The sequence below is a fragment of the Pipistrellus hanaki genome, assembly GCF_964339955.1.
Source record: "Pipistrellus hanaki genome assembly, chromosome: 1".
Classification (NCBI taxonomy): domain Eukaryota; kingdom Metazoa; phylum Chordata; class Mammalia; order Chiroptera; family Vespertilionidae; genus Pipistrellus; species Pipistrellus hanaki.
In genome coordinates, this window is record NC_140503.1 from 127,173,120 (window position 1) to 127,196,300 (window position 23,181).

Sequence of the window (23,181 nt, forward strand, 5' to 3'; positions counted from 1 at the left end):
GTTCTATAAGTGCAAGGATATATTTTGGTATCCAGCCCTGAGGTACTTTCCCCAGGGTCAGGGTGGCTTCCCAGAGTGAAGTCAGCAGTAAGCTCCTGGCTCTCCAGTGCTTTCCCACAAGTCAGAGTCATGCTTTTGGAAAACAAACGAGACTTATGGATGCTGAGGTGGAAAGGGTTATAAGCAGGTGTTCTAAACTCAATCGGGTAAATGCAGTTCAAGTTGCCCGGGCCAGGAGTCTAAATACAGTCCAGGCGACTCCAAAATTGAATAGGCTATGCAACCTGAACAGCTGGGATTTAAAAACGTGCCTTTCTTAGGTGTTTTGAGAATGCCTTCCATTCAAACTGAAAGAAAGCCAGAACAGCAGCAGCAGCAGCAGCCTCTGCTGGGATGTTCCATTCATAGGGGAGAGAGAGAGCTTCCTCCATTCATGGTGGGATCAGGAAGTCCTTTCCAGCATGGGATGGCCTTTCTCAGCCAGCTGAGCTTCCGGGGACTGGTCATGGCTGCATCCTTCAGAATGAGTATGCCTATTAAGTAGCTATAACCCGGGTTATTATTAGTACAGCAATCCCTTGGAAATCCCACAGAATTTGCTTGAATCTCCTGAGCAGTTACTCTGCTAGCAAGTCATCACAGGAAGGCAGTTCCTGATTACACACCGGCACTGGTTAATCTTTTCTAAATGCAATAGGTACCAATGTTTTGGGCAACTGCCTGCACAGAAGCATTGCCTGGGGTCTTTTTTAAGTGACCACGTACTAACGGGGGTTTCCTCCTCTCCTCCTCCCCTCTCTGCACCAAACTTGCTGCAGCCATTTGGAATGTAAAGAGCAGTCCATTTTGGCAGTCTCCGGCAGCCAACAGTCAACCGCCACCCTTGTCTGAAATGTTCCGTCCTGCATCCAAAGGGCAGAACTCCCCTGACATTTCCATAAAATTTTTTTTTTTTTAATCCCACCTGGTCTGCATACAGCAATGCCCTTTCCTTTCTCCCTGGATAAATTCAGAGAGTTCGGTGCCAAAGCAAAGTGCCTGTAGCAGAACGGAGTACAGTGCGGGTCACACGTGGGGATTGCACTGAAAAATGTCACACCCGCGACATTATACCTTCTACGCCCCGCGTTAAGAAATGTCAGGTCCCTTCCGCCGGCCCGGCATCTAAAAAGGAGCACAGAAGTGCTGCCCAGCCCCTCGCCTCTCTGCCATCGCGGCTGGGGAACAAAGACACATTACCTTTTATTTGTTGCGCGTCCCAGGGAGCCAGGGAACTTCACGTTTGCAGCGGCGGGTCCGCGGAAACCGGCGTTCCATCCGCCCGGGAGCGCAGGCCGTGGCCTACTCAGGGGCATCCGCGCCCGGCGCCTCTGCCTCGGCCGCCGCCGCCGCGCCCGCAGCCGCCCCGCCGGTCCCAGCCCCCGCCCAGCGCAGCCGGCCCTCCGTCAGGCCATCGCCAGCTCGCGTCCCTCCCGCCGCGCCTGGCCGCCCGCCCGGACGCCCCGCCGCCGGCCCGCCCCTCTCCCGCCGCGCCCGCCCGGCCCGCCGCTCGCTGTGGGCGCCTCCGCCCTCGGCCCGCGCCACGCCCCCGCGCCCTGCGCTCCCCCGGCGCCGCGGGGGCTGCGGGGTCCCACGCGAGGCGGACGAGGGGGGCGAGGCGGGTCCCCAGCTCGCGCCTGGAGCGCCGGACAACAATGAGCCCGCCCGCGCTAGGCCGATCGCGGCCTCCTAGAGCCCGGGAATCCGGTCACCCGGGCTGATGGCATACGCAAGTAGGGACAAAGTTAGGTCCTGGAGGAGGCTGCGGGCCCTGAGAGGCTGTGCGGGAGGAAGGGAAGGGAATCTAACGCGGAGGACACACACACCAAAAACATACAGAAAATCCCCACCCCGTGAGACAGAGGAAGGGGTGCCTTAGGCTGTGCTGGGCTGAAGGTGTAGCGCCCCTCCTGAGCTAGCCCAATTTCCTTGAATTTTAATCTCCCCTCAACTCTTGGGGAATAGAAGTTCCTGTGAAATAACTACATTGTCAGGGATTCACAACAATGACTGGGGGAAAGGAGACTTCCATTTCCAGGCCCTGGGGGAGGACAACCTGACAAGTATGCTTTGCAAGAAAAGAAACAAACTGGGAGAATATCCCTACCAAGAACAATAACTCAATTCACATGCCAAGCCTAAATGTTTATTGCTTCAGTAGCTCAATTTGCCCCAGACACATTTCCACCCCCATGAATTGTCAAAACACAGTTGATAAAATAAAGGGCGCAGTAGACAGGGGCACTGCTTAGCTAAGGGGCAAAAGCTAGCTTGTCTCAGGGGTAAAATTTTTAGAGTACATACATGGCTGAATTTCCCAGCATCCATCCATTCATGATCCATTCACTATTCAAAGGCAAGATAGGATCTGAAGGAGACCCTGGCAAATCCAGCACCATGGTTTCCAGGGCACTGGCAGGAGTGAAAACTTACAAACTTTGTATTAATAGTAATGAGAAATTTCGCAATCCTGTCTTCCAGAGCACACCCATTGTATGTTTTTCTCTAAAGATCTCTGATGAAAAATTTTGAGATCTCAGTCAATAAAGGGAAACTCTGTGTACAGTTAGTGTTAGGGGTAAAGGTGAACACGTGGGTTAGAACTGCCTGTCTTACTTCAAGCTGTCTTTGCTCACATGCTGGTGAATGGAGACTCACATGATTCTTGGGATCTGAGTCAGGGAAAGCAGTTTCTGCACGGGATGTGTCTGCCCATTTGGAGCCCTTGAGGAGTGTGCCAATGCTAAGTCCAATTCTTTCAAAATGCAATTGAAGTCCATTTCCTCCTGTCCCGAGACCCTCGGGGGCGTGTTATTGCTTTGGATGTAGACTGTTTTCCAGTGCAGGTTTGTTGTGACTGCAACACCTAGTAGGGAGTGATTGAGGAAATGTTCAAAACTACTATTTCTCTTCAGATATTTAGTTCCCTTCTTGAGAAGAGTTGTTGGCTTCCATTCACCTGCCGCTTTTCCACGTGGCCACTGGAATTCTCTGTATGTACTAAACTGAACCTGGCCCACCAGAAGTCCTGGTGCCCTAACCCACTACAGAGCATCTGTCCAACCCCCACAAGCCAGAAGTAGGTAGGTATCAAGGAGTCTTTTATCATCTTCCACTCACTCATTCCCCATGTTCAGGATGTCACCAAGCATTCCTCAAAAATAGCTCTGGAAATTTGCTTAAGAGCAACCCCTTTTCCGACTTGCTCCAACAGCGCGGGGGTTGGTTAACCTGTGTAGGTGAGCACCCCCTGCCCTAGCCTTCTGTGCACATCACTTTGCAGCAGTCTCCAGCAGCTTCCTGACTAGGTCTTGTCTCTGAAGCCCTTTCTCCATGCTCGTTGGAGTAACTCTCCTAAAACTCAGATCTGATCATAGAACTTCTTCACTTAAACCTGTTCGGGACTTCCCCGGCTCTTAGAAATAAAGTCCACACTTCTTCAGATGACTAGAATGGCCTGAGCACCAAACCCCCCTTATCCGTCCAGCCTTATCTTTTGCTACCTGACCCCAACAAAGTCCACTCACCCTCTGCGCCCAGCTCCCAGGTTCTCATTCACCTCCTTGCTATCCAGCAGCCAGTGACTTCAGAAACAACACAGATCATGTCCCACCACAACTGAACCATTGTCGATGGCTTCTCATTGCTCTTGAAACATCCTCTCCATCTCCCTCACGTGTTCATCTCCCTGGCCCTTTATACTTCGCTACACAGGCCACCTTTCTGCTTTAGTATTTCTCATTCTTCCTGGCCTGAATGCCCTTCCACCCTCACACTCCACTCTTTGTATGGCTAGCTCCTTATCATTTTTCAGTTTTTAGCTCAAAGGCTTTTTAAAAAGAGTACCTGGAAGAGTTTTTTTCTCATGTGTTGAGCATGGGAGGTCACCTAGGTGACCTCCCATGCTCAACACATGAGAAAAAAACTCTTCCAGGTACTCTTTTTATCATTATCATTTACTAGAGGCCCTGTGCATGAAATTCATGCACAGGTATGGTCCCTAGGCCTGGCTGGTGATCAGGGCAGATCAGGTTCTCCACCTCCCAGCCTCCCTACTTCCTCCTTTCCTCACTGGCTCAGCTCAGCACCATGCTGCTGCCACTGGTCACCAGCCATGTTCCATGCCTCCCCCTGGTGGTCAACACATGTTATAGCAAGCAATCAAATTCCCAGTCTCTCAAACTCCTGAGGGGACAATTTGCATATTAGCCTTTTATTATATAGGATTTCTTTCCTAACACTTCACCACAATGGGTATTCATAGTCCCATCATAAGGTCACAGACCTATTTCAGATTGCCTGGGCTTGCATATTTTCTGGGCCTCCTGCTACCTGTGCAATCTTGGGCAAGTTTCTCTGTGCCTCACTTTTCTTAGAGCTAAGAACACTGTCTACCTCATAGGGTTGTTATGAGGATTAAACGAGTCAATATATGTGAATCATTTAGAACAGAGCCTGGCTGAATATGCTAAAACCCTGTGAGGGCCTTTATGTGTTTTATTCTCACTGTTTCCCCATGAGACCTGGGTTAGTATATGGCACAGGATCTTTTTACCCCCTAAGCCTTTTGTATTTGGCTACAAGACAGAGAATGAATAAAAATTCCAGGAAGAAAAACCTTATTTGTAGAATTTAAGTACTAAGAGAAATAGGCCATGGTAAAACTTGATGAATGAGATAAAATTCAAACGTAATTTATTTGGAAGTTAATGAAAATATAGAGAAAATATGTTTTCTGCTTCAGCAGTTGTGATGCTTGGAGTTGATGGATGACAAGCTTTGCCAGTCAGGATCCTGTAACCGTCTGCTTTCCACAGAGCAGCCAATGTGGCCACAGGGAATGCAGGCAGTTGCTTGTGAAGGCATAAAGAATCAAAGGATCTTTGCAAAGTGTTGGTCCATCTGCCAGCCCTAACATGCAGTTGTGATGAAAGAAAACAGTGTTTCCATTTTCAGCTCCAGTTGGATACTTTTTAAAGAGTCTAACGGAAAACAACAACACAAAAACCAACAAACAAAAACAAAGTGCAGGCTGGTTCCTGGACATTCACCTTTGTGTTTTGCTTTCACGGCTGGAGAAGTTTCAGAAAGAGAGAGAAATGCTTTCCCTTTTGCCCTTGCAGAAGGCAAGCAGGATTTGAGACCTGACCACCTGGGGCACTCCTTGCCTCTCTCACATAATTAGGGATCTTTGTTTTGAAAAGAGCTGAACTCTCAGAGAGGAGGGGTGGTCTGTGGCTTAAGAGTAGGGATCTAAAAAGAGACGGAAAAAGGTCATAGCACCCCCACAGAAGAAGGGAAGGGGTGACAACTGTATAAACTCCTCAAGAAGGCACCTGTCAGCATGTGGATGCTGGATGGGGGTACTAAGTTCTAAGAGGTGTGTCTTAAGCAAAGGATCCTGGTGTTTGGCCAAGAGGGATGGGGTCTTTGGCTTTAAAGGGACCTCAAATTCTTGAAGACTAAGCATCTCAGTGGCAACTAACCTTGTCTTGAGGTACAATGTGAGCTAGGGAAGAGGAAAGAATGAGTGAATTCCTACCTCCTTGGTGAACAAGGATGTAATCAAAGTTTAAGTGGGTTTAGAGAAGTAAATTAATGTGTGTTGTTTTTTTTTATGATCAAAGTTGGATAACAAAAATTATGCACTCTGTAAATAAAAGTACCAAGTTCTTAACTCTAAGATCTGAAGTCATAGCTCCCCAGACAGGTGCCATCAGGAGCATGGATCTGAGTCTGGACTGCATAATCCCTTCCTAGGAGACAGTAACCGCACCCTGCTCTGAAAACCCAGTGTGACCTTTGGTCTCTTGTCTTTTGGTTACCCATTTCTTCACCTTTAAAATGGGCCATATTATTATCTTTCTCCAGCCTTATGAAAACTATGGGTTCAACACATTATTCCTTAAACCATACAACTGATACTAACATTTTTTGAGTATAGACTCTGGACCAAGCACAGTACTAAGAACTTTCCAAATATTACTTAACTGGATCAGTACAAGATGCTCTTGAGGTGGACACTATTTTTATCCCTTTCTACAGATGAGGAATCTGGTATTTAAAAAAGAAAGCAATGTACTGAGACAACAATCACATTTGAACCCAGAATCATTCATGCTTTTGAGATCCTAAGCATTACCTTTCATGGTTGGAATACCATATGGTATCCAAATAAATAAATAAATAAATAAATAAATAAATAAATAAATAAATAAATAAAAATATTGAGGGACACACAGTGAGAATGGCCACAATGTTCCTTTACATGCAACTATTAATTACAGAGTGAATGAAGTGCAGTTGGAGTTCCTCAGTAACCTATATTCCTCCATTAGTTCTTAACCTGCATCATATGGACAAAGATTTACATCCTATTTCCTATCTTTCTAGAGAATAACACTGGCATCTTTTCCCTCCACACTCAACCAGTTTGGAGGGAAAACTGTGGCTCAGTGGTTGAGTATGGGATCAATGACTCTCTCATCTTTGATGTTTCTATCTCTCCCTCTCCCTTCCTTTCTGAAATCAATAAAAATATACTTTTTTAAAAAAGAATAAACAAAGACCCCTTTGGAGCAGGTTATAGTGCTTGACTGGTTTTAAGTAAGTGATAATTTCATTTTTATACCCAATCCTTTTTCCTCTTCTCCCAGGTCAATGAGAGACCAATGATGAACCACTTCAATCAAAAAGGAAGAATTTCAACTCCCCTTATGGCCTAAGTAAGTACTTAATACCATGGTCCTTGGGGGTATATGAAGAATTCATTTAATAGCTGTGCTTTATTTCATTATTTTTTTAAAATAGCAATGTCATTTTAATAGTTATGTTTTATAATCTTGTTATGTTCTTATTATATTAGATTATTGCTTATTAGTCTTTCCTGGCTGGGAATCATGGTTTAGACTGCCTCAACTCATGGCAACAAAAACCCAAGGCAAGTCTTTCTGAAACACAGAGAAGGATCAATCAAAACATCACGAGCTAATTAATGTAATTTGGAGCCCCTGGGAGCAGTTTTATTATAGTGAGCACCATACTATAAAATTGGTATACATTAGAGATACACTCAAGTACATAGGTTCCCTCTCTCACCAAACCTTTTCTGTTTATTTACTCAGAAATATATATATATAACTATATAACTATATAACTATATAACTAACTATATAACTATGTAACTATGTAACTATATATATAACTAGTTAACACTTGGCACTTACTAAGTGCCAGATACATATAATAACAGATATAATCTTCTCAGCAGCCCCATAAGGCTGGTACTCTTAGTAACCCCATTTGGGGGGAGAGAATGAAAGTACAGGATGAGGATTTACAGCCCACCTAAGGTTCTACAGATGATAAGTAGGCAACAGCCAATTACCAAACTTGGGCAGTCAGACTTCTTAGTCTGCATTGCTAATTCTCACTCATCTTCCAATTGTCAAGTATTTGGAGGCCTCACATCACTTATAGTGCCTAGCACAGTGTCTTCAGCTGGAACTCAATACTCATTATTTATTTGTTGGCCTTTAGCCCCATTACAAAAGGGAGATAAGACAGAAATATTTGTGAAATTGAATGAAAATATTTTTCAGGAAATATTTCTTTTTCAGTTGTAACGGCAAAGAGTGTAAAGTCTTATGTACAGGTGACATCAATCAATCAATCTCTCAAGGAAGCAACAAGGATGTATTAAAATGATGAGTCAGCAAGGGAGGAACAGCCCCAGGATTTGACAGTCCCCTGTGCCTTAGGAAGGAAAGGCAAGTCAGTCTCTTGGAGGTGAGATGGGGCTAGAAGCTAAGATGGAGTGATGTGATGACTTCTCCTGAAACCAAATACAAATCACTCCTACCCCCAAATTATAACAGCAAGAAATACATTGCAGTCCATGTTATAAAGTAGAGATCTATGTAGCACATTTCTAGGGTCCTGACTTCACCAATAGGAAGCTGACTAGGGTATTTGCTGAGATGGGATTGGATACACAAGGTAAGAACTCACAAAGAAATATCTGGGTGGAAAAATTTAAATGTTGGGCATGTTTAGTAGCAGGCTGCCCCCAAATATGCCAAAGTGGCATACTAATTATTTCAAATTAAAAATTTTTAAGAAGCAGCTGGTACAAAAAGGATATTCTGACCCTCCTCTGTCCCTCTGAGAACAGAAAAGAAATCTTTCATGTGAAAGTTACCCTCCGGCCGAAACAGCCTATGGACTGGAAGGTCCCGGGTTCAATTCCGGTCAAGGGCATGTACCTTGGTTGCGGGCACATACCCAGTGGGGGGTGTGCAGGAGGCAGCCAATGGATGTTTCTCTCTCATTGAAAGAAAGTTACCCTCCCTGCACCAGGAGGACAGAGAGACATCCTTATGACATCCATAGAGAATGCAGGACAGAGAAGCCTGTACACAAACCTTGTTGCCTTTTACTAATTTACTATCCCAAGTCAAAACTCTTCTTAAATTTGTTACTAATTAAGCATCCAAACCTACATTTCTTGGTCCATCAAATACTCACAAATGTATTGTTTCTTTGCATAAAAAGTATAAAAGTTGCTTGCTTTGGCCATTTTCTTTAGGTCTCCATTTACATGAGTCCTCCCCTACTGTCTCTCCCTTTCTGGCCATTTAACTCTTAGACCAGCCTGAAGAAACTGGAGGGTAGAATAAAGCTTCTTCCTCCCCAGCAGTACTCATAGAAGGCATCTGTGCCTATGGAAAGTGATGAGATCATTGAGAGAGGTGCTCTAGGGAGAAAGGAGATCTTGGGACCTAGTGCAAAGACAGTGGTTCTCAGATATAAGCCAGCAGCAGGATCACCTGGAAGATTCTGGGTCTCACCCTCTCAGCCTCCCTGGAGTTTCTCATTTATACATAGCTCTGGATTAGGAGTGTAAGAATTTTCCTTTCTAACAAGTTCAGGTGATGTTGCCGCTGGTTGATTACTACCACTGTTCTGCCACTCAGGCCTTTATTTTGCTCCAGGCATTCTGTCCTCCCAGCCATCCTCCCAATAGGTAGGCTTGCTCTAGCCCCAGGGCCTTTGCATTTCCCCAAATATCAGCAGGAATCCAGCCAGCCCTTTTTCAGGCCTTTGATCAAATGTTACTTTACTAGTGAGATCTTATCTGACCATCTTACTTTCATTCTTTTTTATTTTTTCAGTAGAGGGAAATGGAGCTAAGTTTTATTTATTTTTCATAGCTGTCCCTCAATTTTTTAAATGCCAAAAATCACAGTGACTTATGATCATATTTCTTTAAAAATGGCAACTCCTCCTGCTTGCCCTTCTGTTTCTGCCCTCTCCCTAATCCTTTCTCTGTTTTATTTTTCTCTACTGTCCTTACCACCTTCTAACAGACTATATAAATGTATTTTATTTATGTATTTGTTTGTTACCTGGAGAGCAAGGACATAAGTCTGTTTATTTCTGATTCTTCTGAATCTAGGTCAGTTATTTGCACATAGTGAATATTCAATACATATTAATTAAAAGAATAAATAAGGCCTGGCCAGGTAGCTTATTTGGTTAGAGCAGTGGTCGGCAAACTCATTAGTCAACAGAGCCAAATATCAACAGTACAACTGAAATTTCTTTTGAGAGCCAAATTTTTTAAACTTAAACTTCTAATGCCTCTTCTTCAAAATAGACTTGCCCAGACCGTGGTATTTTGTGGAAGAGCCACACTCAAGGGACCAAAGAGTCACATGTGGCTCACAAGCCACAGTTTGCCGACCACGAAGTTAGAGCATCATCCTGATAGGCCAAGGTTGCAGGTTTGAACCCCAATCAGGATATATACAAGAAGCAACTAATGAATACATAAATAAGTAGAACAACAAATTGATGCTTTTCTCTCTCAAATAAGTAAATAAATATTTAAGGGTAATTAAAATGAATAAACGAACATCCTCACATGTAGAATTGTGGTATTAAGAAGTTAATTTTGATGAAAACCCTACCTATCTGGTGATCTCCATAGAAAAAATATAAGATATAACCATGTTGCTCCATTTTGAAAAATACTCTCCTCTTGCACCTGGGGTAAGGTCACAGGTCTTGGCAGGTATTCATCAGTAGGCACCAGTTAGGGCAGGGACCTGCCACGGAGCAGACTCTGCATGGTCCCTGGCTCCTTTGGCTTACTACCTTGTTATAAACAGGGCCTTCCCTTGGTTCAGTCTCACCACTCACTCTTCCCTGCTGTCATGTCATCCCCAGCCAATGAGAAATTCATGCAAGTCCTTGTTGCTTCTTGCTTCTACTCACACTTAGCTCTGGGCAGAAGACCTTCCTTCCCACCCCTTCCCTTCACCTGGCCAACTCCCTTCACTCTTCACATTCATCTTCCTGGCTGCCATCCCAGAGGTCCCCTCTAGTGCTCTAAAACATCCCCTGCCTATCTCTACACATAGCACTTTATTATAACCATTTCTGCACATGTCTGTATTTCTTACCCCACTGGGGATTTCTCATGGGCAGAAATCAGGGCAACGCTTTGCTTACTTTTATTTGCAGAATTTTATTTTATTCTAAATGCTCAAAATTTATAGATTTGTACACTATATTTAATTTTGCTTTACCACTTTCTTTGTGCCAAGGATGTGATAATTTTTCAATAAATTTTTATAATTAAATCCATCCAGCTAATAAATAAAAACAGGGGACACATCTGTGATGGAAGAGAACAGCGTCTGACCAGTGTTTATATGCAATTTCATGTAATTGTCTCATAAAGGCGGCCTAAATTATAGTCAGTCTGAAACTGCAAGCAGGCTCTGTCTCTCCTAAACGAGCTGGGGTCAGGCACCATACTGCACTGCAAACATCAAAGCCCACTTTGGGGAATCCCTGTATATGCTCTGAAGATTCCTAGAAGCACTGAGGCCTAACAAAAGCACTTACCAGTAATAATCCAGGAGGTGTAATTTCATCTCTTCTCTTAGTCCCTACTTAGTAAACTAAATTGTTTGGATGTTTGCTTTGGGAAATCAAAGGTGCTTCCTGCATTTATATTCTTCTAACTTCTCTCATGTGGTCTGGAGAAGACCTTCCAAGTCCCTCTTCCTATCTCACCCCCTTTTTCACTCTCAAAAATTCAAAACAAGGCAAATCAGCAATGTGGTCTGAAGTGGAGACTAAGCAGAGACCCTGATGGCTGGGACCATTTCAGTCTGTGTTTTCAGGAGAAGAGGGCACAAGCAGTGGAAAGAAAGGGAAGTATCTTCAGTATCTTCAGGGAAAGCTTCCTGTACTCTTTACAATTAAAATTGCCCTTGGAAATGGTTTAACCTAAACCACTATCAGATAATAATAATGATAACAACAATGATCATAATAATAACTGTCGCACATTATCTATAATCCTGCAGCAACACTATACAACAGGAATTATGGTCATGCGCTGCATAGCAACATTTCGGCCAATGACAGTTGTATTTTGTAGCCCAGGTGTGTAGTAGGCTATATCATCTAGATTTGTGTAAGTGAACTCAGTGATGTTCCCATAATGATGAAATCACTTAAGAATTCATTTCTTAGAATGTATTCTTGTTGTTAAGTGGAGCATGACTGTATTAATTCCCATTGCATAGACCCAGAAATTGAGGCCCATAAATATTAAGTAACTTGCCAAAAGTCCAAACCCAGAAAGAAAGATATTTGAACCCAAGTCTGTCCCCCAGGCCTTCAAAGTATATTCTTTTCACTGAGCCTTAATTTTGAGCAAAAGCAGAAACCAGTTAATCAAGAACTCACAGCGGGAAGAATCTCAGGACTGCTTTCTGGTGATGGGGAACACAGGGGAGCTCCAAAGGTACTGTTCAGCTAGGTGACGTTTTTGCTGAGTGCTGCTCCCACCTGCCCTCAAAACCATTCCCACCCCTAGCTGAGCTCTGAAAGTGCACAGAGGTGTTCTCCAGCAGCGCCAAGTTCAATGACAGGCCACCGCTGGGTCATTGCTGGCCTCAGTTTGCCAACCTGGCATAATCCTTGGTTATACTTTTAAAGCAGTTACTGGAGGATTCTCTCTATTTTCACCCTAATCCTCCTGGTTATCACAGTCACATCTCTGATTCTCCTCCTCATACCTGATGGGCATTGAAAGAGTCAATCTGAGACTTGGGTGGCACCTTCCTGATCTGTCTACATAGCACAGCATGCTGAAACTGGTATTATAATTCAGTTTCCTGCTCAAAAATGCCAGGAAGATCGTTTTAATGGTTAGGAGTTTATGCCTGGGTTTAAACCACAGAGCAGCAACAGTTGTATAGCCAGCCATAGGCTAACGAGTTCTAACGTTCTCTCGGTCTCACTTTCCTTCACAAAAGGTTGCCATGAAGTTTGCATTGCATAAAATTTTGGGCACAGAGAATGTGTTTAATAAAACACATGCCATTAATATTCTTATTTGTATTATCTGCATCAACTAACAACATAAAGTATGGTAACTTTTGTCTATATAAGATATCCTCTTCCCCACTACATTAGATGTTGGTTCTTGGTTTAAGCCTAAGTGCTGTGAGCTTTAGTGAGATCCAGATGAGTTAAGCACAGTAAATAGACAAGGATATTCCATTGTCCTAAATAACTGTGTCCTGAATTCCAGCCCTTTCTTCTGAGTGCACCCTCTCCTTGCAGAGATGTTCACCCTGCTCATCTGTGATTAATTTAAGAGTGGTGCAAGCCCACTTAAGTAGCCCTCAAAACCTTGTTCAGCCATTGAAGTTATGTTGTATGCTTTAAAAGGATGCCCCCTAGAATTGACAACCAGGCACAGCATATACCCCTAAAGGGTCACTCGGTCCCATCCTCACATGTGTGGTGCAGCATGTCAATACGCACACGTGAGCTTCTGGTTCCAGACGTCCTCAAACTTTTTAAAGTGGGGGCCAGATCACGGTCCCTCAGAGAGCTGGAGGGCCGGACTATATGAACTACTAATTCCTACTGTAACACCTTGGCTGCGCTCACTGCCCAAAAAACCTGGCGGGCAGGATCAGACTCCCCTGGGGGCTACATGTGGCCCCCGGGCCGTAGTTTGAAGACCCCTGGTAGACGCTCAGTCCTAGACCATTCAGCAAGTCAACACCACCACCAGTGAAGTGGAGGCTGAACCCCAGTGTTTCACTGCATTTCTTAGGAGTCTAAATTAATTTCTATTTTTCTATAAGAAAAAAAATCAATAGAGGGAAATGGGAAATGAGCCTGGCTTTTACAAATTCGTTCAATCTCCAGTTCAGTAGGCTATCTAATCCAGATTAGACAAACAAATGAGGACAAAGCAGATTAGGACACATACAGTCCTGCGTGGTTATGGTCCCTCTGAACCATTCATGTGGCGCTCTGTGGGGGAAGGCTTGTGTGAGTGCCTCTTCTGGACAGACGAGGAAATGAGTTCTGAGTGGTTCCCAAGGCCTCCCAATAAATTTGGGGGACATTCAGAATTAAAATAGACAGCTTCTCACCATGTGTCAAGAGCCCTGCTCACCAGTGTCTGCACCCACCAGAACCTGCACAGGTTGTTGCTAGGCCAAATATGAATACTCTCTTAAGTTGTATGTTGTGAGCTCCTCCTAATACAAAGGTATCTAATTTCTTTGACATTTTTTGTCCTTCTTTAAAAAGTATTTTAAATAATGAAACATTACAAATATTCAGAAAAGTACAGAAAATATATTAGACTACTGGATAACTACTATTCAGATTGGACAGTTTGCCTTATTTTCTTTAGACTGCCTTTCTTATTTTTTTGAAATATAATTGATGTGTAACACTGTGGAAGTTTAAGGTGTGTAATATATTAGTTGGATAACTGCAATAAGATTATCACCCTAACACCTCTATCAAGTCACATAACTGATATTTCTTTTTTTGTGGTGAGAACAATGAAAATCTAGTCTCCAAGCAACTGTGAAGTTTATAATACCATATTGTTCATTATAATCACTAAGCTTTGCATTAGATCATCAGGACTTATTTATCTACTGGTTGCAAGCTTGCACCCTTTGACTAATGTCTTCTCAATCCCCCCATCCTCCAGCCCCTACTAAGTACCATTCTATTTTCTGTTTCTATGAGTACAGTTTTTTCAGATTCCACCTGTAAGTGAGACCATACAGGATTTGTCTTTCTCTGTTTGACTGTCTCATTTATCTGTTCTCCCACTGAAAGACAACTCACTTCTAAGTGTTCACAATTACAATCAGCCAGGGCCTTTGCTCTTGCAGTTTCCTCTGCATGGCGTGCTCACCTCCCAGTTATTTATTCATTCAATGACACTCTCATATTGTCCATTTAATTCTCTTCTTTATTCCTTCAGGGTTTCACTCAGTTGTCATTGGGATTGCCAGGTAACATATAGGATGTCCAATTAAATTTGAATTTCAGATAAACAACGAGTAGTATAAGAATGTCCCAAATATTACGTGGAATATTCTTATACTTAAAGTCACTGATTACCTGGAATTAAATTGGTATCTTGCATTTTTATTTGTTAAATCTAACAAATCTAATTGTCACTTTCTCAATGATGCTGTCCCTTGTCCATCCTATTAAAGTGTTTAATCCCCTCTCCAACACTTCCTATTCTTTTTCTGTTTCATTTTTTTTTTATAGCACTAGTCACCCATTTACCTTCCTTATTTATCTTGCTTATTTTCTGTAATTTTCTAGAAAGCAAGCTCCTAGAAGGCAGAATTTTTGTTTGTTTTGTCCCTTGCTATATGGTAACACCTGAAATAGTATTTGAGACACAGTATGTGCTCAGTAAATACTTGGTGAAGAATGAATACGTGAATGGAAAATGCGAAGTTATCTCCTTCATACATGCATGAAAATTTATTCTTTAGGATAAACACCTGGAAATGGAATTGCTTTCAGTAGATGTGTGTATTTAATAGATGTTGCCCCTTTGCTGTTCAAAGTGATTAAGCTGATTTCTGTCCCTATTAACTATGTATAAAAGTCCCAATTCCCCACATCCAGGGTCTTTCTTCACCTTTGAAAATATAGTAATTTTGTGACAACAGTTGAAACCAGCATGAAAATAGAAGATGCCCACTAGTAAATTATAACTAGGGAATTCATAATAAAGAGTAATTGTTTATCCAGAAAGTGTCAGATGTCATTGGGTGCTTATTTAAAAGACTGGTTAAATTATTATGAATGTGTATTCTTAGGCTATGATTTCTCTTGTGTAAGAAAACAAAAATTGCATAAACCCATGGCTATTGCAGTGACATGGTAAAGTCCATTATACAAATTTTGAAGAAAAGCCACCTGATAATTACTATTTTCAACTAAAAAGGAGGAAGTCTTGGCTCTAGACCATAAAATGAAGACATGCACATAAAATTGAATGGCATGCTGTTTAAGTTCAGATTCAAAATTGTCACAAAAATGAATTCATATTAAAAGAGGATATTTGATAAAGTCTTTTATTATAAAAATGGTCAATCTCTTTTAGGTCAAAAAGATTAATTCAAGCTACAGAAACAAACAAACAAACAAACAAACAAAAAACCAGTGTGATCAAAGGATGCAATGAAATGACACATTTAAATATGTTCTTAGTACATTCTTTAAAAAAAAAAAAAAAAGATGTTATATTGATTTTAGAGAGAGGGGAAGGAAGAGAGAGAAACATCAATGATGAAAGAAAAATCACCTATAAGCTACCTCCTGCACACTTCCTACTGGAGATTGAGTCCCAAAACTGGGCATGTCCTTGACCAGTAATTGAACTGTGACCTCTTGGTTCATGAGTTGATGCTCAACCGCTGCCATACTGGCCACTGGCTGGACAATACATTCTTGAATAGTCATAAAATAGGCTGTTGTCTTTGCAAAAATGGTCATAATTCTGTACTTCTCCCTGTAACTAGGCTCCTGGTCATGTGACTGAAGTGATATCTAGAGGTGAAGTCTATTATTCTTCCTCTTGAAACTGGATCAGGCTTCTGACTTATCTTGGTCAATGAAATGCAGAAAAGTGACAATGTTTAAAATTTAGCCCTAAAAGATCTCTCATGCTTTTACTTTATCTACCTAGCTGCCATATAAGAAAGGCAGGACTAGTCTGCTAGAAGACACAAGATCAAATGAGTCAAAGCCGAGTCAGGCCCCAAAGAGATGACAGATCCCAGCCAAGATCAGCAAAGCTACCTTCTAAACTTCCAGCTGACCACAGATGCATGAGAGAAACTGGAAGAACTGCCCTGCTGAGCTCAGCCTAAATTGCCAACAAACAAAATCATGACCTAGATAAATACTGGTTGTTTTAAGCTACTGAATTTTGTGAGGATTTGTTACAGAGCAATGTAACAACCAATATACAAACTAACTTAGGTTTTCATCCTAAAGAAAGCATAGCTGTAAATGTATTCAGTTTCTTTTCTTTTGCTATATTTGTGCTGATAAAACTGGTGGATATATCTTGATTTGCAAAGAGCTGATAATTTTTTAAAACAAAATCTGCAAATGCAACTGGACCAATAAACAATTGTGTGCACATCTGGGCAGCCATCTGTGACAGACACACAGGGGCATTATACCACTTCACCCCATGCGTGTACCATCGGCCACGGCAACATTCACCAAGAATACTGTACTTTTAAACTGGGAGTTTCTTGACAAAAATCAAGTGATTTGAAAATTTTCTTTTAAAGAAAATTTGTAAGAAAATAACAAGTGCCTCTGAAATTTGACTTTTTAAAAATAGAATTCTGAGCAGATCATTTTTCCTCAGCCAGGAGAAGTTATTGGGTGGAGTTTTCAAACTCAGAAATGAATTGTTAGTTTTATTCATGGAAATCAAATGAAAAACAAACAAAAACTCAGACTATAACTTTTAAAAATCCAAATAAATAAAGTTAATAATGAGGAAGAATGGTTCACAAAACTTGTTCAAAGCTACACTTTCATGTGTAATCAGCACTAAGCATAACTTATGAATGTTTTTTTCTACATGTGGGAAGATCACATCTGTAAAAAGAAAGTTCTACAAGTTAATGCAGAGAGTTGGAGGGGAACAGTAAGTCTTTTGTAATTCCAAGATTGTTTCATGTTATGAAAACTAATGTATTGGGGACAAAACAAAGAAAGACACCCTCAGTTATCTTACTTTACCTAACAAGTGTTAGGTCCCCAAGAATTTAAAAGAGATTGACTATGTCTGGTTATGTGGTGTTCCTTCTCTTGCGTTGATTTAAAGTAGGGGTGTTGAACTCAATCAGAGAAGGGGCCAAAATCTAAAATCCAGCCTAAATCGCGGGCCGAATGGTTTACTGAACAGTCAGAAACTGACAATGTCATAAACTGACAGCGGAGTGCAGTGATGACAGCGCGGTGCGGGCCACATTGCAAGGCCTGGCGGGCTGGATTTGGCCCGCGGGCCTTGTGTTTGACACATGTGATTTAAAGGTACAAAATACAACGCTACCAGGTACAACACAAGAGGCACTTAACAGGAATGTATTTACAATATTAATAATCTCTAATAAAGGTGACCACTAGAGAAAGGCAAATTAGGGGATAGGAGAGAAGGAAGAAAGGTAAAAATAAAATAAAGAAAAATTAAAAAAAAATCAGTAAATAAAAAAAGAGGGATAAAGAGATAGAAAAAGAAGAAAAAAAGTAATGACAAAATGAAGTTGGAAAACAGGGGAAAAAAGAAGAGAGAGAGAGAGAGAGAGAGAGAGAGAGAGAGAGAGAGAGAGAGAGAGAGAGAAGAAGAAGAAGAAGAAGAAGAAGAAGAAGAAGAAGAAGAAGAAGAAGAAGCAAACTAAAAGGGAAATGGGAAACAAACTATATATATGTGGAGAAAATTGCCATAGAACCACCACTGAACCCAGCCAATGCCAGTAACAATACTTGGAGATTAATACAAACTACAATATCCACTATTATTAAGTAAGGCTATGATATACAGAAGTAAAAGAAACAAACAAAAACAGAGGATTTTTTTAAAAAAAATACAAAGCAACAATAACAACACAGGAATAAGCATAACAATTTCACTAAAAAGCATAAAAATTCACAATAATCAACCTTCACACAAACAATGAGAAAAGGATAGAGAGGAGAACAGTTTTTGTTGTTGTTGTTGTTTTGTTTGTTTTGTTTTAAACTAGTTAATATAGTGCAGAGAGTGGTATTTATAAACTTGGATCAGGGGTTGGAACTTAGGTCTATAAGTATAGTGAGAGCTTTAGCAGGGGGTATACAGAAAGAATAGAGGAAAAACTAAAGCCAGAAAGGGATAGGATAAACCGGAGACTAAAAGGGTAAAGTTTAGTAAGAGAGTGATGTTGTAAAGATTGAGTTGAGATAGGGTTGAATGATGCTATAGTAGAGACTAAAATAGAATAACAGTGCGGTACCATCTCACACCTGTCAGAATGGCCAACATCAACAAATCAACAAACGACAAGTGTTGGCGAGGTTGCGGAGAAAAAGGAACCCTCGTGCACTGCTGGTGGGAATGCAGACTGGTGCAACCACTGTGGAGAACAGTGTGGAGTTTCCTCAAAAAACTGAAAATGGAACTCCCATTTGACCCAGTAATCCCACTTCTAGGAATATATCCCAAGAAACTAGAAACACCAATCAGAAAGGATGTATGCACCCCTATGTTCATAGCAGCACAATCTACAATAGCCAGAATTTGGAAACAGCCTAGGTGCCCGTCAGCAGATGATTGGATCCAAAAACTTTGGTACATCTACACAATGGAATACTATGCTGCCATAAAAAAGAAGGAATTCTCATCATTTGCAGCAACTTGGATGGAATTGGAGAACATTATGCTGAGTGAAATAAGCCAATCAATGAAAGAGAAACACCACATGACCTCACTCATTTGTGTATGATAAATAACATTATAAACTGATGAACCAAGAGACAGATATAGAGAAAGTAAAGCAACAGGCAGACTGTCAAATTACAGTGGGGAGGGGAGGAAGATCGGGGGGAGATAATAGATCAACCGAAGGACTTGCATACATGCATATAAGTACAACCAATGGACATAAAACTCTGGGGAGGGAGGGTATGTATGGGAGGGAGGGTGGGGGGCAAAAAAAAATCAATAAAATATATTAAAAATAATAATAATAAATAAATAAAAAAATAAAAGAGATTGACTAGTGGACCACAGACCCTTTGAGTTCACCATACACACGGAGATGCATTTTTTGGGGGGGACATTTCTATCTGCAAAAGTCTAAAAATTCTCCCTAGACTGGTAGTATCTCAGGGAGTTTCTGGCACAGGGTGTAAAGCAGGGAGAGAAACACTGCTTTTTCTACCCACATATTTATGGGCACCCAAGTCTTTAAAATGCTGAGACACCAAAACAGAAAAAATAAACTCTCTCTAAAAAAGCTCATAGACACAGACAACTGTCTGGGTTTTTCTTAGAGATGATAAAAATGTTCTAATGTTGATTTTGATGACATTTGCATTACCTTCCAAATATACTAAAAGTCACTGAATTGTACACTTTCACAGGTGACTTGCATGGCATATGAACCATAAGCACCCTCCTTTCATTAAGCCACTGTCCCTAGTTTCTGATGCACACCTTTGCTCTTCTCTGCCATTAGGGTGCATGGTGCTGAAGGAATGCTATAATCGTAACACAAAGTCAGCAGATACTTAAATAGGGGTCTAGATAAATTCCCTCAAGTACACAATCCCTGTTTTTTAATCTAATAAATATTTATTGAGATCCTATAATGGTTCAAGCACTATTTTTAGTATGAAGGATATACAGTTAATGGATGGAATAAACCTCCCAAAAGCCCCTGACCTTGAACTCATGAGACTGACATTCCAGTAAGGGGCTCAGATAATAAATAAATCCTATGTAATAAAAGCCTAATATGCTAAGTGTCCGTTCAACCATTCAACCAATCAAACCATAATATGCTAATGATATGCTAAGGCTGCTCAACCGGTTGCTATGATGTGCACTGACCACCAGGAGGCAAACACTCCGACCAGCAGGATATAGGGGAAACAGACAAATAAAATCTCTCTCTTTTTTTTATTTGTCTCTCCCCCCACCCCCACCCCCTGTGCATCAATTTCGTGCACCGGTCCTCTAGTATATATATGAAAATGAACACTTTGTGTTTGAAAAATTTGCTTTGAGGTTTTATACTTGGATATTCTAAGTAGGAAAGAAATAATTTTTGTGGCTCTACTAAAGCTTTGGGTCTAAGAGTTAAATTATTAATGAAATTTAAAAATTATCACTACTGTATAGTAGGGAGGAGTGAGCTTACTGATAAAAGAGCTCCTCACCAAGAAGTGGCTTTACTTTGATGAATGAGTCAGGGGATGGCCAGATGACAAGCTTGTGCAGCACCACATGTGGAGGGAGAGCGGCTCTGAGCTGGCTCAGAACTCAAGATTTCTAAGTGCAGGATGGACAATGAGGGTTTCACCTCAGATTATTAGGAGAGTCTTCCATTTTACCCAATTCTTCTCTCTTGTTTCTTAATAGTCTTCACAGATTTTATTGTAATAAGCACGCACTGTACTATTATTTCTCTTGGGGAGAAAAGGAACCTCACAACCTGTAAATGTCCATGAAACAGCAACTCTGAACAGAACACAAACACACCATCACAAACTTCCCTGGTCTCCTGTCGGCAGGAGTGACACAGATGGGCATGCTCTTCACATTGCCAGGCAAAGGAGAGAGGAGAGTTGGTCATTCCCAGGCACAAGCACTCTGTGGCTACAAGGTGTTGGTTAAGTTGTTTAATTGGTTTCTGACCCTCAATTTTATCATCAATAACATAGGGATATGGAGACCTCTGAGGGCTGCAAATGAGGGGGCATGTGAGAGTCCACAGGGATCCATAAGCACTCTACTCAGCGATCACTGCTACTTTAGTCCATAGGCCCTTTCCAGTGGGAGAATTCAACTGACCTGCTTTTGTAAAGGAGAGTCCTTAGGCAAAATTGCCCAAACACATTTCTATTACTGATTTGTTTTTCTCCCGTTACCTATTTACTAACATAGTGTATTTATTTGTCTGTTTCCCTATATTCGAAGATTTCAATGAAAACAAGTTTTCATCCATGAAGGTTTTGTTCTCTATTGCATCCCAGAACCTTGAACAGTACACAACATAGGCAGGGCTGATAAATTCTAGTTGAATGAATGCAGGCCAGAAGATGTTTCTAGTCTACATAACTCCCATCCTAACATTAATATCATGAATAAGCAGTCATAAAATCATAGTTTCAGGAACTTGAGCTTTGTAAGTAGGATTTAAGCAAGTTTATTCATTCACTTAACAGGTGTTTCTTGAGTATTTACCATGAGGAAAGCCCTGGGCTAGGAATGAATGAACCAGGGAAGCATGGCCCATGAATATCAATCAAAAGTACTATAAAACAAAGCAAAATGGGCTTTGTAGAAAAAAGGTTTCAAAAATGTATTTAAATGACAGATGTCCCCTAAGCCTCAGAAGTCATTCTATTTAGTATCTTTACAGCTCATGTAAAGACATTTTGGCTTTTGGTGGCTCCTTTTTAGATGTAAGAGGTTTGTTGTAATTCCCAAAGTGACATCTGGTTGGATGCAGAGGGGAAGATATTGTGCTCTCTGGCTTTTTCTACAATTGCTTCTAAAATAGTAGCAATTACTGTAGATATGTGGTTTTAAAGAATAAAACCTAATGAGTACAGTTAATGTGAGAAAAGTCCCCTAGCAGGAAAGGTTAAAAAGAAAATCCTTGTTCTAATGTGATGACTTGTCTATGACTCTGTTTATACTGCAATTGGGTATCATTTTTCTCAGGTAGTTGTTCATTCATCATTGAACTAATGAATTAATAAGTAACAAGACACCTATATTTTCCGATTATGTACCCACTTTATTTCTGGAAAGTAACAGCATGAACAGCTTGAAAGGAAGCATTGAGAGAGAAAGAAAACTTAAAAATAGCTCAGAACCTTTAGAAATCCGTGTGTGGCCCACATATCTCATCACTGAGAGTACAGAAAATGCTTCACAGGGAACTACTGATACCAAAAAAGCACCAATAAATTTAAAAGTGGCAATTAAGTGGAAGGATGCCTGTTTCAAAATCCTAATTTTTTCAAACTTTGAAGAAAAAAAAGAATTGAAACTCTGCCCTGCATGAACTTCTGGGCACAGTAGTGATCATCAAAGAAGCCAAGGAAAACTCCGGAAGTTATTCCTCCACATTCCCAAACCTCCATGAGAAGGAGAACAGGATCTTGAAAGTAATCAATCATCTGTACCAACAGATCCTTAAAGTGTAAGCAGTCACCTAGCTGCACGTAAGCTAGATGAAGGGGAGAATCAGACATTTCAGCATTTTCTTAGCATCGAGGCATTTTTTGATGAAAGCAAACTGGTAACTACTGATTCGTTGCTATCCCTTTCATCCGAAGCTTCTGGCCTGGTTAGGATGCTATTGCAAAACTGCCCCTTAACAGAACACCTGGGATGCCTCGCTCACACCCTGCCTTCCCTCCTACTCCTATACCCCGTTATGGAGAGAATATATTAAACTAATTGAGCCAGAGCCCAGACTTTGGAGGTAATTATAGAAATTCTTCCTGGGATATAAGAACATAGAATACAATATATCCTTTGGTTGCTTCTAAAATTGGGCACATTCACAGAACCTGAATTCTAATACTGTAGATGTATTTTTGGGAAATCATACTACCTGAAGAGTGTTCTGCTGACATTGCTAGGAGATCAGAGATTAAACATTAGGTTCTCTTGGTGGCACCTTCCTTAGTATCCCAAAACTTAACACATGCTATGTTTGTTTGACCCTGGAAACCAACTATTCTATTCAATGCTTTGCATTCTTTTTTATTTTCTTAATCCTTTTGTAGTTCTTAGAAAGGGACCAGTTATGTACAGGTGCTTCAATAGCAGAGTAGGAGCAAGCATCTATATATATATATAAAAGCCTAAGTGACTGTCACAACTGAAATGACCAAACAGACAATCGAACAGGCTGTGTGGGGCAACCAGGCCAGCAAGGGAGTTAGTGAGGGATGACCAAATGACTGAACAGAGGGCTGTGTGGGGCAACCAGGCTGATGGGGTGACAGTTGGGGGTGACCAGGCCA

General features: G+C 41.3%; 1 protein-coding gene across 4 annotated transcripts in view; it reads right to left on the bottom strand.

Moving 5' to 3' along the window:
- Positions 1-23,181, bottom strand: part of FRMD4A (FERM domain containing 4A) — a 328,386-nt gene that overhangs the window by 228,487 nt on the left and 76,718 nt on the right. Inside the window, exon 1 of one of the 4 annotated variants that reach the window (XM_084868158.1) lies at positions 1,240-1,483. The exons of 2 other annotated variants lie outside the window; for them this stretch is intronic. The gene's annotated coding sequence lies outside the window, so the exon portion shown is untranslated. Of the gene's footprint in view, positions 1-1,239; positions 1,484-23,181 lie in introns of those variants that run through there. One more of the 4 variants, XM_084868157.1, reaches the window with a different exon arrangement.